Source organism: Candoia aspera, chromosome 3, assembly GCF_035149785.1.
Source record: "Candoia aspera isolate rCanAsp1 chromosome 3, rCanAsp1.hap2, whole genome shotgun sequence".
NCBI lineage: Eukaryota > Metazoa > Chordata > Lepidosauria > Squamata > Boidae > Candoia > Candoia aspera.
This window is the reverse complement of record NC_086155.1, coordinates 74,314,576-74,331,613: the sequence shown is the minus strand read 5'-3', so window position 1 is coordinate 74,331,613 and position 17,038 is coordinate 74,314,576.

Here is a 17,038-nt window from a genome sequence, read left to right as displayed (position 1 = left end):
CTGAAAGACTGCACTGTTTCTTCTTCTATGTGTCATTGTAACAGATATTTGGATTGTACTGCTGAATCATGCTTTGCTACTTTGTCTTCATAAAAATATATTTAGGCTGATGCAGAAATACCAGTAATGCATACCTTCTGAGATTTACAGATCACAGAATCCTGTTCCCTCAGAAACAAATGCAGAGATAATAAATCGTTTTATTATCTTACACATTGGCATTCATTAGTTGTATCATTTGCCAATGTACCATACTGTACGTCTAGCAGTAACGACAGCAAAATTCCAGCTCATCCAACTACTGATCTTTTGTGCAAGCTGGAGAGGTGTGGCTTGAATACTGTGTAGGCACAGCCTTTACCCAAGAGGATGGCCCAACACAGGAGGAGCAACACCACAGGACCAGAATCAGCAGTTTACCTTCAGCTAAAAGAAAAAGGACAGTCATTTGAGGACAAGAATGTTCATATTTTGGACACAGAAGATAGGTGGTTTGAGAGAGGGGTTAAGGAATCCATTCATGCCAAAGTGGAAAATCCTTCCTCAATAGAGGCGGAGGCCTCAGACACAACTTGTCCCCCATTTTTCATGCTGCTCTTTTATCAGTCCTCAGGAAGATTAAGACCACCAGGAAGGCCACTCTTAATGATCCACTTGGGGATGAACAAAGGATCTAGGAGTAAGACATCCAAAAGGCAATCCACACCTCCATGGCACAATTAGAAGCCATTCAGGTGTAGGGACAATGCAGCCTGGAAGACATATATGGGGTCCCCTCACCAACCTTTGCCCAGACTGAAGAAGCTGCTTGGACAAGCAGCGAAACGTTTCTACCAAAAAGAAAGAAATCCAGTTGCCATGACTCAACCTACCAACAATTCCACCTGGATGACTGAGAATCTTCATCGACATCCATGTGCCCAACTTACACAGTCCTTCTGCTCAGAAAAAGCAGGGAGGAAATTACACAAGCTTTCCTTAAGGCGAATATTTCCATTTCCATGTGTGCTTGGAGCTGCAGTTTCTGGTATTCCCGGCAGGTAGGGATAATGCCCATATTGTCTGAGGAATTCTGGAAGTTGCAGGTGTAAGATATCTAGAAAGTGCCAGGCTTTGGAAGGCATACTTAGGTGCATAATTTGCTGCCATCAGTTGTGGTGATTGAGATGGTTTTAAAAAGAGATTGGTGGGATTCAAGGAGAATTGGGCTCTTGCTGAATAGTACAGGCAATATGCCTTGAACCAGATGCTGGGGTAACAGTGGCCTTCTTTCTGTTGGCCTGTCAATGTTTATGAGCTTCCTGAATATATCTTGCTGGCCACTCTAGGACCCAGAATGCAGGAGTTGATGTATCATCATTAGCCTAATCCCCCAGGGCTCTTACATCCTGACACCAGCAGTGCAGTCAGGATCTTCTTTTGTGAACCTCTTGCATATAGTAACTTCATTTGGATGTAATACAAAAGTAATAGTTTAACACTATGAGCCACAGCGAGTCTCAGGGTGGCCCACATTACACCTGTATAAAAACAATATAATGGAAATAACAGACAACAAAATCAGCCTAGAATAAAAGAAAGAAGAGCAAGATGGCAATCCATCTTTCCTTTCTCTACTCCTTTTTAACATCTGTGTGAAACTTTTGGGAGAAGACATCTGTCAGCACAGAGTTTGGTATTGTCAATATACTAATGATACCCAGATACACATCTTGTCCCTGAGCCAAATGGTGGATGCAGTGGAAATACTGATCCATTGCCTGAAGGCTGTCAGAGTTAGGATGTGGAGGAGCAGAGTCTGATTGAATCCCTCCAGAACAGAATTGGGTTTGTGGACCTAATGATTCCTGGGAAATTCCATCTTTGAATTTGAATGGGGTTGTACTCCCCTGCTTAGAGGAGGTTCACAATTGGGGGGTTCTGGACTCACAGCTCTTGCTTGACAAGGTGACAGCCGTGGCTAGGAGGCCTTTGCCCAGTTACATCTTGTGTGCCAGTTGCAACTGTCCCTAGACTGTGAGGCCCTGCTCACCTCACTCATGCTCTACTCACCTCCTGTTTGAATAACTACAATGCGCTCTTCACAGAGCTGCCTTGAAGAGCATTCAGAAGCTACAGCAGTTACGGAATGTAGTAGCCTGAGGAGTGAGGGGTATGTCCCTATATCTTGGGTGAGCCCACTGCATTGGGAACTACATTGGTTGCCAGTCAACATCTGGGTGTGATTCAAGGTACCGGTTGTCCGTTTAAAGCCCGATGTGGCTCTGGACCTAGTTATCTGAGGGACTGCCTTCTCCTGAATTTATCTGCCTGTTTAACAAGATCAGATAGGGTCAACTCCCTCCAAATCCCATCCCTGATGGGCTTCAAAACCATGCATTTTGACTAGCCACCCTCGTCCTTTTGGCTCTCCCTTCTGGCACATGGTCAGCTGTGTCCCTCTTGGGCTCCAGGAAAAGGCTGAAGACCTACCTGTCCCATCTTGCACAGGAGGAAGGGGGTATGTTATCACCGAAGGTAGGGTTTGCAGATGCATGGCAATTCTATGTTTAGTTTTAATCTTTTCTGAGTTTGTCATTCTTTATGTGTACTTGGGGTATTGGGGTATTATTTTATTCTATCCTGGTATTATTAGCCACCCAGAGCCTCCAAGAATGAGCAGCCTACAAGTACAGTAAGAAAGTAAAGAAGTAAATAACTGCAAACAATAAAGAGAAGAAAGATGATGTTCTCTGTTTCTCAGTAGATGGATAGTGGGAAAGGAAAAGTAAGACAATTTAAACAAAAACAGGATCTACTGAAAGCAGTGTAACTGACTTGGGTGGAGACTAGAAGCATGAGAAATGAGATACCCATTCCCCCCGCCCCCACATTCCACTGCCTGTGTTTCCTCTATAGTAAATACCAGCTTCCCGAGTGAAGTTTAATACATTCTAACAAAAACTAGATTTGCTGATCATGTGCACAGAAAAATTATTCCAGCATTGAAAAGGCCCTCAAAGCCCCTCAAAAGTACTGGGGTGGAGAAGGTTGATGATCCAAAGCATTCTGAGGTTTGCCAGTCCCAGAGCACATGCCTAACCTTGGGGCAGATTCAGGCTAGTAGAGCATAAACACTAGAATTTCCAACAATCTCTTGTTGGAAGAGATGGAAGGAAAGGTCAGGATGGCCTCTTTATTATAATTTGGATGTAAATATGCATATTGTATTTCCATAAGGGACTTCAACTTGAAAGAAAGCATTATTTAAGGCGGGGATAGGAATCTTCTGTTCTACAGTATTTTGGACTGCAGTTTCTATAAATTTCCCTTGGCATGGGATTACTGGAATTCTAGTCCAAACCATCTGAAGAGATAATTTTAAATATGTATAATTTTTAAAACCATTACGGAGATGTCCTGCCTATTTTATATTGGTGAGACTTCTCAGGGGTGTTAAAGTAATTATGAGAGTTTGCTGAGTTCCCACCAGAAGGTGTCATACTAGTCTTATTTTAAACACATTTCTTCTTTATAGCTTTTGACTGTGATGGGGGAAAATAATTGTAACGGCATTTGCCAGAACACAATTTCACACCTTCTACTTGAGATGCACATGGGATTCTCAAGAAAGATGGAAATTATTGGAGACCTCCCTTTGTAATAGATTGTGTTTTGTTTGCAAGATCTATGACAAACCCCCTTCACAAGGAATGAGCAAACAAATCGGTCTGAAATCCTATGAGCTCGTAAGAAGTTTATGAAGGCAATATACTGATGCCAATGCTATAAATGTATTTGTAGGAGATACAAGCTATTGGATTAATATAGTGTAGTAAAAGTGTCAAGGTCTGGAGGACCAATTTATGCTGACATAAAAAAGCCTGTTTCATACTTTTCCGTACAAACAGATAAGCATAATGTTTTAAAAAGTGTCCAGCTGTTAAGTGTGAAGCTCTGGTGATTTATTTGCTGTGACTATATGGGTCAGATTGTACAGTGAAATAAACATAACATGACAGTATCAAATTCGTATACTTCAGCTCCATTTTGTTTAGCATTTGGATCCTTGTTCTAATGTGCATTTTAAATGCTTTTTCCTAAGATGCATTTTTAAATGCTTCTATGCATTTTAAAATTCTTGATAATATATTCTTAATTTTTTAAGGATTTCAACATTGGATAGTACAAAGCAAAGGCAATAGGGGCAGCTGTTCACATTTAGGGCTCTGCACAGTAATATGAATGTAGGAAACAGAAGAACAGAAGATTTGGTCCCCAGCTTATTTCTATTTAGCTTAAATCTTCCTTCTGGTATATTCTATCTGAAGTTGGAACTAGGTGATAGTAAAAAGTAAAGCCAATGAAGTAGAGTTGCAAATTTTCCTGGTATTGTTAGCAGGATGGAATGATAACTTTCAAATCAGTGAGCCCAATCTTCTCTAATTTTCACTGTTTTTCTAACCATGTTTTGCTTGGTAGTCTGTGTTTTTTACAGCTTTCTAATTCTTTTCCTCATCACAGTTGGAATGAGGGAAATTTATAGGACTTCAAAAGAAAGACTTAAAAAGTATTTGTTTTGATCAGATATTGGGAAATATTCCTGAGGATGCCTTTTCTTTGTTTTCAAACCAGAATGTTCTTGTTACTATTCCTGTTCTTGTATTCTTGGTCCTCCAATATTTTTTCTCTGTCATTCAGTTATTGCTGAGCTACAACTCATAACAGTGCAACCAGCATAATCTTGTTGAGAAACAGCATGGTTGTAGTTCAGCAATGTCTGGTAGACCAGAGTTTCCCATTCCCACTCTATAGAGTCTCTGACCTTATAAATACATGTGATTTTCAGTGCCGTTTCTAGACTGGTCAGATCCAGCTATATTACTCCAGCCTCACTTACTTCCCTTATCTATGTGGTATTTGATACATTTATATTCTACCTTTTTCCTGCCATTTGGGACAGCATCCCTGGCCTCTTCTCTACACACTAAAATATGTTTTATATGTATGTTAATCCCATGAAGGAAGTCCCCACATAGAAAGGGGAAATGGGGCTATTTTGTGAGTTCCACCTCTAAGGCTGTACATCTTCCCATTCAGGGAAGCTTTCAAATACAGATTTTAGTGTGCATAGGCTTCTCTGGCAATTGGAACCAAGCCTCTATGGAAATTTTTGTGAATAAGATATTAACACTCAGGCACTGGAGTGTTTATGGATCAGACTGGAAATGCAGCCTGCTTAATTACATGAAGGGACTCCATGTGATGAACCAGGAGAGATGACATCTTGTGTTTCAAGCACGTCAGAGACTTTGGGGTCTTTTATCAAATTTATATAGCCACCCATCTCACAAATATGACAAATTTCTATGTGTCCATTTTAAGAACTACATTCTTCACTACATACTCGTTTGATCTGGCTTTCCAAATACACAAGTATTATCCACGTGAGGAACTAGTTCATTACTGTCAAGACTTTACAACAAATATGACAATAAACATCAATTCTTAACAACCCCATGTTAAGTAACCACTAGGAATGTCAAACTTAATCTGGCTAGATGAGTTTATTGCAATATAGAGAAGATCTGCTTCCCACAGAACAGAGGCGTCAAACCCTATGATGCCAACACTAAGTCTTTGCTTAGTGACCACAGTTGGGACCGGCAACTCAGTCACTAAGCACCACAGTTGCTAATCACATGACCACAATGGGTTTACAACTTTACATCCCCTTCACTTGTTAAGTGGAGTGGCACAGTCAGTAAGTGAAAACCATGACTGCAACTTACAATTTTACTTCTGCCTTTTCCATTAACTCTGCCTGTCGCAAGCCAATGGCAAAGCACACAAATAGTGATCACATGACATGGGATGCTATGATGGTCCTAAATGCGAGGATTGCTTGCAAAATTGTGGTTTTTTCACCGTTGTAACTTCAAACAATTGCTGCATGAGGCAGTCGATAAGCAAGGACTACCTGTATATATGTTTCTGCCTCAGGGATTAAAACCTAGGCCTTTATCCTGTCCTTTCTAGTCATTGGACTGTCTTTTTTTCCTGGCCTTCTAAGTCAGAAACATCTATTCCATGAGGCTTCCAGTGTGAGTCATGGCTGACTGAAGACATCTCCGTGAAAGAGTGGAGTCAATGACCGCTGTGAAGAATGAAAGACTGGCGAGTATACTGGTCCTTCAAATCTCTCTGGAGAAGGAGAGAATGGGAGATCACCTACGAGTGCTCTGAATGGCAGCTCCTTGCGAGGAAATCATAAAACAGTGGTCTCCTGCAGGTTTGAGTGCCAGGAGTTGAAGGAGACAACATTTTTGCCCTCAGTAGCAGCAAAGATTTTAATAAGGACACCAAGCCAGCTGAACTCACTTTCTAATCACATCCAGAAATGTTCAATTTAACCACTTACGGATATTAGAGATCTTCAAAATGATGAGCTTAATTTGACACCTGGTGAGTTTTACCTTTTTCTTTGGATTTAAGAAATTTTAAACAGAGGCTTAAGAATTTAAAATGATACACCATTGGCAAAAAGCAAAAAAAGGATTTTGTTTTAAGAAACTTTTAGATGGATTTGGAGACCAGAGAGATTTGGAATATTTTTGCTGCAAGATGTGAAAAACAAGTATATAATCAAATAATATACTCCTGGGAAACAACTGAAATGGAACTAAATCCATATTAGGAACTGAGGCTTGATGAAGGTTGCAAACGGACACTAGAGGAAACTAAAGGACCAGGCAGAAAAGTGTTAAAATGGCTAAGCCAGCTATAACTTTTGTTTGTCTTAAAGAGTCTTTTGAAAGATGGACTGAGATATTAATAACTAATATCTCAGAAAGCATACAGGTTTCAATAGATAACCTTTTAGAAGATGATAAGAAAATTAAAATTTTTTACCTGGCATAGGCATTATAGAGTTCAAAGGCGTGGAAGACAACACAATTGATATTACCAAAATGGGAATACAAAAGACAAATCAAGAAAAGGATCTGAACGTGAAACAGCTGTAACAAGAAATCCTGAATGATGTCTCTTTATGGGATTAGGCTGAATAGATTCTATTGTCAGATTAATATATCTAGGAGGCCAAATCTGTTTACAGTGGAGTCTTTTTAATTTATACCCATCCTGTGAGATGGGTTATGTTGAGAGGGTGACTGGCCCAAAGTCACTCCGTGAATTCCAGTGGCTGGATCTTCCTAGTATAACAATTTAACCACTACATATCAGAGCTAACTAGATATCTCCAAAAATCTTATAAAGAAGCTGATGTCATTCTTCAGTACCTGGCATTCCTAGAATACTGTCTGTGTACATTTTGGGTAACTATCAGGAGTAATAATGGTTACAAGTCTCATCATGAATATGTTTAATTGCTTTGAAAATCATCAAAGCATGTGGCCATTGCTACATGCTAGATTAAAAAGTAGCCCTTTCCTCCAAGTGGAAGTCCAAGTAGTCTTCTTGAGAACAATACAGAATGGGTTTGCTCCTACTTTCTTATGGGATTTTATTTTATTTTAACCTCTTAGTCCATCCTATAGCTCTAAGATTTCCTAGTGGTCTCTTACCCAAGTACTAGTTAAATCCAAGTCTAACTTTTCAAGATTAGTCAGCATATTCAGTGTCAAGAAACAATTCCTTTATTGTCTCCTGAATCATCTGCCACTTCTAGGATCATGAGCAAAAAGGAAAATCTCTACCCCAGGCACGATTCTACCCATCTCAACCATGCTTCTTTCTACAATTGCCTTTTAACTAAGCTAAAAGGGCTCAGCTCTGAAACTTCATCTTGAAAGTTAGATGCTCAAGCTGGCTACAAAGTGTATTTTGAAGCGGGGCAGGTGAAAGAATGGCTTCTGCACCGCAACCAGAATAAAGGTGTGTTTGGGACCTTCTCTGGTCTGTTTACTCCCAAATGTAACTGAGTTTTAAGTGCACACACTTTTTTTCATTTCTACCCTTCCATTCCCGTTCCTCTACTGCACTCTCCATGGCTGCTTCTTTTAGATGCAAATACCTTAGAAGCGGCGCCTACCTCTTTAACTGTGGAAGCTGCACCCTCACAGCGCACTTCCTCACAGATTTCAGAGTTCTGATTTTAGAAGCGTCAAACTATTGCTGACAGGTCGGGCTTGATCCTTCCCCGGCGACCCAAGTGAGTTCCATATTCTGGGAGCGGCTGGCCAGCTGTTACCTTAACCCCGAGTTGGAGAATCTTAACTTAATCAGCATTCAGGCGTGAGACTAATGCCTCTATGTATAAAACGAAGCCCTAAGCGAATTTGCAGAAGACAACTGCGCAAGAGCAAACAGCTCGCTTCTGCTTCTCCCTCTTCCTTTATACTTGTCCGCGTCGGGTTACAGGCGCCTAGGGAACCGGCTCGCCGCAGAGCAGAAATGGGCAGCTCAGTTTCCCCTATCAGCGGGAAGAGCCTCTGCAGCCTCCCAATTCATTGGGTCAAGGGAGAGCTTTGCGCCCACCTCCTTCAAAGCATCACCACGTGGTCCTCTCTTAGCAACGCGCAGATCTGCGTTGATACAGGCAGCTGGGGGCGAGGCGAGGGCTTCCCCCCTCGAGGGCATCATTTGGGTCGGGGCTTTTGCGCGGGGCTGGGCAAGCCAGCGCAGCATCCAGTCGCTGAGAATGAACGTTCTCATTTAAAAGCATCCAGCCTATTAGCGCCCAAACCTGCCCTTTGGGTTTCCAGTGCAACATACCCTCACCAAAAAGACCTATTCTGTAAGCATGAGTCATCCTCACTCTGGGTAAGTCAGAATCTTCCAAATACTCCGGTGAGGGTGGATGGGATAAGATCCAAGTCATCTCTTCGACTGCTGTCAGCCTATCTATCGCCTTAGCCCGGGTTATTAATTCATTAAAAAAACAAACTGTTTTTCTATCTATCCCTCCGAGAGCAGAAGCTTTTTCTCCCGGTTACTGAAATGCCGTTTCTTTGCAAATTGAACAGGCTGGTGACTACACAGGTCACTTCAGCAGCCAGAGCTGCAGGCACTCCTTCTAAATCCCAGGTAAAGGAGATGCTATTTAGCGTGTCATGTTTTAGACTAAATAGCGTTCTGACTAGTCTGGTGTTTCTCAACCTTGGCAGCTTTAAGATGTGTGGGACTTCAACTCCCAGAATTCCCCAGCCAGCAAGGCTGGCTGGGAAATTCTGGGAATGGAAGTCCACACATCTTAAAGTTGCCAGGCTTGAGAAACACTGGACTGGACTGAAGCTCATCCATCTTCTTCAGGAATGATGGACTGGCAGGGAGCATGGAGGAATATTTCTAATTTGCAAAAACTGCATTTCAGAATGAAATGGTTATGTTCTTCATTTTGGACAGCTTGTTGGAATATAGATTTGGCAGCTCCTGCTAGTTCGTCAATGAAGTCTTTCAAGCAAGGAGAATGAGAAAAAACACTAATCTAAATCCCCTTGCTGTGGTGAAGTTTTTGTTTGTTTAATGAACCATAATAAATATTTTTAAGCAAGTAAGTGAATGGCTCAAGAGCTTGTCCTATTGCAAAACCTGTCCTGTTGTAGGTAATACAATCCCTTGTATTTATTACCTTTCTGAAGAAAAAAAAAACAAATAAATTAATGCAAAACCTAAAGGCAGCCAATTTAAATTATTGTAAGATTTGTGCATTGGAAACTTAATAACCTTGATGTTGAATGTTCATAGTCAACACTGAAAGTTTTCTAATTAATTCTTGAGGGATTGTGAAATCAAATTTTAAGGAAATATGAAGCAACCTTAATAAATTCACAATTGACAGAATGCTGATGGCTAGAAACTCTGAAGTTCATCATGGAAAAAAAAAGTGTGTGTGTGTTTGTGTGTGTACACCTCTGTGTTCTAGCAGTTAAATAAAATATTCCACTAGAAAATAATGGCAGGCTCCACATATTGCACTAAACATAAATCACATTTATTTAGATTTATCAATCTCAGTCCCTGATTTTCAAAACATTTATATTGTAACACTAGATATGGATCAGTCTACTTCTCATAAACTGTTATGCTCATGTAATATATAGAGGGGGAGTAAAACATTTGTGTTTTCATGAATTGAAAACAATTAGTGTAGAATCTGTCATTTTTCTGTACAAGACTGCAGCAGAGAATTGATTTCTTTTTTAAAGTACTTCTTCATATAAAAAGTCCACCCATGTAGAAAAATAGTACATTGTAGAAAAAGGAGCTATCCAGATTTCTCAAATAAGTTAAGTTTTCTTGGCACAATGAGATGTCTCCTCTACTCCCCATATAGAGCACAGACCATATAGGTCAGCTCCCAGGTACAGTGGGAAAAATGATTAATCAAAATCACCGGGTTAGTTGCAATTAGTTTAGTCAATCAGATAAGTCACCCTGGAGAATGTTGTCCTTTTTAGATTATGCTGATGCAGTAAGAAGCAGTAGTCACAAGAGGACAAAACTGTCCTTCTATGTAATTATTATTAAAGATAAATAATCCTTACATTATATACTGTATATCAGTCTTGCTTAACATGATAATATCCCCATGAATTTGGATTAAAGTTCTCAAACAGTATGGCTGCACAGGTCCTTGCTTAATGACCACAATTGGGACCAGAATTTGGTTGCTAAGTGAAGCAGTCGTTAAGCAAATCTGACCTGATTTTATGACCCTTTTTGCAGCAGTCATTAAGCAAATCACTGTGGGTGTTAAGTGAACCATATGGTTGTTAAGTGATCATGTGGTTCCCCATTGATTTTGCTTGCCAGAAGCTGGCCAGGAAGGTAGAAAATGGTGATCATGTGACCACAGGACACTGTGATGGTCATAAATGTGAACTGGTTGCCAACTGCCCAAATTGTGATCACATGACTCCAGGGACACTGCGACAGTTGTAAGTGTGAGGACCGGTTGCAAGTTGGGTTTTTCAGCACCGTTGTAAGTCTGAACTGTCACTAAACAAATGGTTGTTAAGTGAGGTCTACCTGTAAGCCACAGAGACTGGGAATTCTAGAAATTGTAGTCCCAATACACTAGGCTGAGAAAGGGAATGTATAGTCCTGCTGTAGCTGTCATGCCCATCTGCTAGACCTTCCTTTGCTATTGACTTTGTTGTGGATTGCTTGCTATGACTTTGTAGGAGATTTTCTCTAAGCCACCTTTGTTCTTCCTATCTTTATCTTGATTGCTTCTACTCATTGTTTTCTCCATCTACTGATCCTTTCCCCTTCTCAGATCATCCCCCTTGCATTTCAATTTCCTTCTCCCTGCAAGATCTCCTAACTGTAACCACAGTGATATTTGTTCAGTACCTTCTCATTAATTTCTTTATGCCTCTTTTCCTTGTTCCTTCTTCCTTCAAGCCTTGCCTTCTACCTATTCTTCTACCAGATCTTAAGGTTCCATTTATAATTGGCAACTTCCTTTAATCACTAAACTTCTACGTTCTTTGCCCTTTAACTTCCCCATCTTCCAGGACCTTTTCCATCTACCTTGGAAAGTTAGTTCAGATTAACTAATCAGCACCTCTGTCATAGTGACTTTTTATCTTAGGCAGAGTAATAGCTTCTTTTCTTCACTGAGGTTGCATTGCAAATATCCTGACAGTTTTGTTTCTGGAAATTAATATATTCATAAACATACTAATGCCCTTTCTCCATGTTAAAAATTTCACAACTGAAAGAACTACAAGAAAAAAACTCATTTACGAATGGAACATGTGAAATGTGTATATTGGTACAAAAGTAATTTGTACAAATTTAAGGAGGTTGATGGGAATCTTCAGAAGAGAAACACTTTATAGGACATAAGACCTCAGATTTCTGGGTGAAGGTCCTTTTGGTGTTTTCACAAATAGAGACTGCCAACAAAACTGATGCTGATTCTGTGAACTTGCAATATGAATAGGACTAACAGAACCAGGCCAAAATCTGGAAGACCACTAGGTAGCAGCAGAGAGATAATGAAACTCTTTGCAACTCTCTAATGCAGCCTTGCCTCTGCTCTTAACTATTTTATCGAGATTTGTCATTGCTCTTCTCCCAAGGATTAAGCATCTTCTGATTTCCTGACTGCAGTCAGCATCTGCAGTAATCTTCGCACCTAGAAATACAAAGTCTTTCACTGCTTCTACATTTTCTCCCTCTATTTGCCAGTTATTAATCAAGCTGGTTGCCATAATCTTGGTTCTTTTGAGGTTTAGCTGCAAGCCAGCTTTTGCACTGTCTTCTTTCACCTTGATCATAAGGCTCCTCAGTTCCTCTTCGCTTTCAGCCATCAAAGTGGTATCATCTGCATATCTGAGATTGTTAATGTTTCTTCCAGCGATTTTAACCCCAGCCTTGGATTCCTCAAGCCCAGCATGTCGCATGATGTGTTCTGTGTACAAGTTGAATAGGTAGGGTGGGAGTATACAGCCCTGCCGTACTCCTTTCCCAATCTTAAACCAGTCTGTTGTTCCGTGGTCTGTTCTTACTGTTGCTACTTGGTCGTTATACAGATTCTTCAGGAGGCATACAAGGTAGCGTGGAAAGGGATGACTTGGTATCCCCATACCGCTAAGAACTGGCCACAATTTGTTATGGTCCACACAGTCAAAGCCTTTAGAATAGTCAATAAAACAGAAATAGATGTTTTTCTGAAACTCCCTGGCTTTTTCCATTATCCAGCGGATATTGGCAATTTGGTCCCTAGTTCCTCTGCCTTTTCTAAACCCAGCTTGTACATCTGGCAATTCTCGCTCCATGAATTGCTGAAGGATCTTGAGCATTACCTTACTGGCATGTGAAATGAGTGCCACTGTTCGATAGTTTGAACATTCTTTAGTGTTTCCCTTTTTTGGTATGGGGATATAAGTTGATTTTTTCCAGTCTGATGGCCATTCTTGTGTTTTCCAAATTTGCTGGCATATAGCATGCATTACCTTGACAGCATCATCTTGCAAGATTTTGAACAGTTCAGCTGGGATGCCGTCATCTCCTGCTGCCTTGTTATTAGCAATGCTTCTTAAGGCCCATTCAACCTCACTCTTCAGGATGTCTGGCTCTAGCTCACTGACCACACCGTCAAAGCTATCCCTGATATTGTTATCCTTCCTATACACGTCTTCCGTATATTCTTGCCACCTTTTCTTGATCTCTTCTTCTTCTGTTAGGTCCTTGCCATCTTTGTTTTTGATGATGCCCATTTTTGCCTGGAATTTACCTCCAATGGTTCTAATTTTCTGGAAGAGGTCTCTTGTCCTTCCTATTCTATTGTCTTCTTCCACTTCCGCACATTGCTTGTTTAAAAATAATTCCTTATCTCTTCTGGCTAACCTCTGGAATTTTGCATTTAATTGGGCATATCTCCCCCTATCACTGTTGCCTTTTGCTTTCCTTCTTTCTTGGGCTACTTCTAGTGTCTCAGCAGACAGCCATTTTGCCTTCTTGGTTTTCTCTTTCTTTGGGATGTATTTTGTTGCCGCCTCCTGAACAATGTTGCGAACTTTTGTCCATAGTTCTTCCGGGACCATATCTACTAAGTCCGGTCCCTTAAATCTATTCTTCACCTCCACTGCATATTCCTTAGGAATATTAGTGAGCTCATATCTAGCTGATCTGTGGGTCTTCCCTAATCTCTTTAGTCTGATCCTAAATTGTGCAAGAAGAAGTTCGTGATTGGAACTACAGTCAGCTCCAGGTCCTGTTTTTACCTACTGTATAGATATCTGCCACCTTTGGCTGCAAAGGATATAGTCAATCTGATTTTGGTGTTGTCCATCTGGGGAAGTCCATGTATAAAGCCGTCTCTTAGCTTGTTGGAAGAGAGTGTTTGTTACGCAGAGTGAGTTGTCTTGGCAAAATTCTATCAGCCTATTTCCTGCTTCGTTTTGTTCTCCCAGGCCATGCTTACCTGTAATTCCAGGTGTCATTTGACTGCCCACCTTAGCATTCCAGTCTCCCGTGATGAAAATAACGTCTCTTTTAGGTGTGTTGTCCAGTAGGTGGTGCAGATCCTCATAGAACTGCTCTACTTCTGCTTCTTCAGCATCTGTGGTTGGGGCGTATATTTGGATCACTGTGATGTTAGATGGCTTGCCCTGAATTTGAATTGAGATCATTCTATTGTTTTTTGGATTGTAGCCAAGCACTGCTTTAGCCACTTTCCTATTAATTATGAAGGCTACTCCATTTCTTCTGTGGTCCTCTTGTGCACAGTAGTATATCTAGTGGTCATTTGATGTGAAGTGGCCCATTCCAGTCCATTTCAGTTCACTGATGCCCAAAATGTCTATCTTTAATCTTGACATCTCACCAATAACCACATCCAATTTGCCCTGGCTCATAGATCTTACATTCCAGGTTCCAATGGTGTGTTGATCTTTAGAACATCGGATTCGCCGTTCACCACCAGCACCGTCGGCCGCTAGCCGTCCTTTCGGCTTTGAGCTAGCTGCGTCATCACGTCTGGGGCTAGTTGAACTCATCCTCTGTTCCTCCCCAGTAGCATTTTGACCATCTTCCGACCTGGGGGTCTCATCTTCCAATGGTATACCGATATATCTCTGGTTGTACTGATCCATTTAGTTTTCACGGCAAGAATACTGGGGTGGGTTGCCATTACCTTCCCCAGGGATCGCATTTAGTCTGACCTCTCTGTCATGACCTTCCCGTCTTGGGTGGCCCTTCACGGTTTAGCTCATGGCATCATTGAGGTGTTCAAGCTCCAGCACCACGACAAGGTAACGATCCTTTGCTGAAGGTCTTCTAGCTACATCAAGACAATGTCAAGTAGGTAAGTTGAGTTTACATTTTTAGAACAATTTTTAAAAAACTAACTTTTGTTAGTTGCACATCATATTCAAACTAAACTTTGAAAATAAGGCCACACTTTTCTCTTTGTTCATAATACACACTCCTGAATCATCTAACTAAGCTGAATAGTAGAAAGTTCATAGCCAGAGAGTGGCAGAATTTCTTCATGTAGAGCATAGAATTCACTTCCACATGATGTGGTGATGGGCATCATTTCTGATGGCTTTAATTGTGTAGACAAATTGATTGAGGGATAAAGCTATGAATGGTTCCTAATCATAATGGTGTTGTACTGCCTTCAGAATCAAACAGCATGGCTTTGAATCATAACGCCTGGGAAAAACAGTGGGAGAAAGCCATTTCCCTTATGTTCTGTTTGGTAGGCAGATTGAAATGAAATTGACTTTTGATCTTGACTAGCATGTTCCTTTTTAATCAATATTTCCATGTTTTCCCTCACCCCACATGAAGATGTTTTATTCACTTTTATCCTCAGGTATGATCAATAAAGTTGTGGTAAACAAAGTAGCATTCCATTAATGGTCAGGGACAGGTAACTTGGAAGAGGGTTGCTCCCCCCTGATCTTTCCATCACTGTAAACATTTTACCTGTAAATAGTTTGCTATTAGCACGTAGCAAAGAAAGCCTAGCCTAGGATTTCAATAATTTGTGCATGTTTGAATGAAAGGGACACACTTCATTAAGTTGGTGGAAACTATATCTATGCAGGCAGCGAGTGATGTTACATTATATGGCATTGTATTGGAGTTCCTGGGCAGCAGAAAAGCTAATTTGGTTTGAGGATTTAGGCTCTCCTATGAACTGTGCTACCTTACTACTTAATTTTCAAACAAAAGGGGCTGAATTCCAGGTCTGTCTAGAACAGTGTTTCTCAACCCTGGCAACTTTAAGATGTGTGGACTTCAACTCCTTGGCTGGGTAATTCTGGGAGTTAAAGTCCACACATCTTAAAGTTGTCAAGGTTAGGAAAAACTGGTCTTGACCAACCAAAAGGCCACTGACTTGTTTGCCCTCATTGTTCTGTGGTGTACTATTACTTCCCAGTATAAATACCAGTACCTGACCTTGCTTCTTTCCAAGAATCAAGCATGAACAAACTTGTGGTTAGATAGCAACCAGATCAGCCTTTCACTTAGTTTCCAAGACTGTTCCTCATTATACTTTCCTAATAGTATAACTCAGTGTTCCTCAGCATGCTGGCTGGGGAATTCTGGGAGTTGAAGTCCACACATCTTAAACTTGCCAAGGCTGAGAAACACTGGTATAACTGCTCTGCTGTAATGCCTAATTTAAACTCCCAAGATTCCCAGGTTCCTTCTCTGAACCTTCTTGTTGGTTTCCAGTGTCCAGAAAGATCTGGGTGGCCTTGTACCCCTTAAAAGTTTAGCCTGGCAAAGCAGCCTTTAGCAAAATCTGTTTCCATAGACTCATAATACATCTGTCAGGTCCTGATTTCCTCCACTCTTACTGAAACCTTGTGAAGTTGGTTAGGCTAAGAGAAAGTGACTGGCTTTGCATTATCCAAAGGGCTAGCCATATAACAAGCTGAACTGAAGTCCTATGTTCAAAACCGTAATCATGCAATGACTGAATTAGGACGATTAAGACTACAGGCATTAATACACTAAAGAAGCCATTTTTGTCTTTTGTAATGAGTCTTTTCAATGTAAAGACTGAAACCTTGACTTGAGTGCTTGTTTGACTTATTCTTTCCTGATTTAGTGTAGCTAATGTTGAATCACAGTGGACAGATATGCTGTATTTTAGCTTGTTAGGTAGGCCATGAAATACTGAGAAGGAAGTAAATAAAAGGATATTGGGTTAAGCATTCCTCCCCCCCCCCCCACTTTCATGCAGAACACCAGAGCCAGCAAAGCACACTAAATCAATATTTGGTATAATTACCGTAATCTGGCAGTTTCAGATGCAAATGCAAACAACAGGAGAAAGAAAGTAACATAAAACAGTTGCTATAGCACCCATGTTTAATCACCAGGCATAACACAGCAAACTAAATTGTGTGTTTAAAGTTTAATTTATCTCGTGCAGGCTACCTGTGGGATTATTGTGAAACCAAAAATAAACTTCCTGTAATTCTCTTGCCTTTGTCATGTTTTATAAAGAGAATAGTTTATTCCTTTTTTTTCCCTCTCACCATCAGAGTGTTTTTTTTATTCAGTAAAACTAAATATCCTGATAGCATGTAATCTAGTTTCAAAGGCACAGGATTAATGC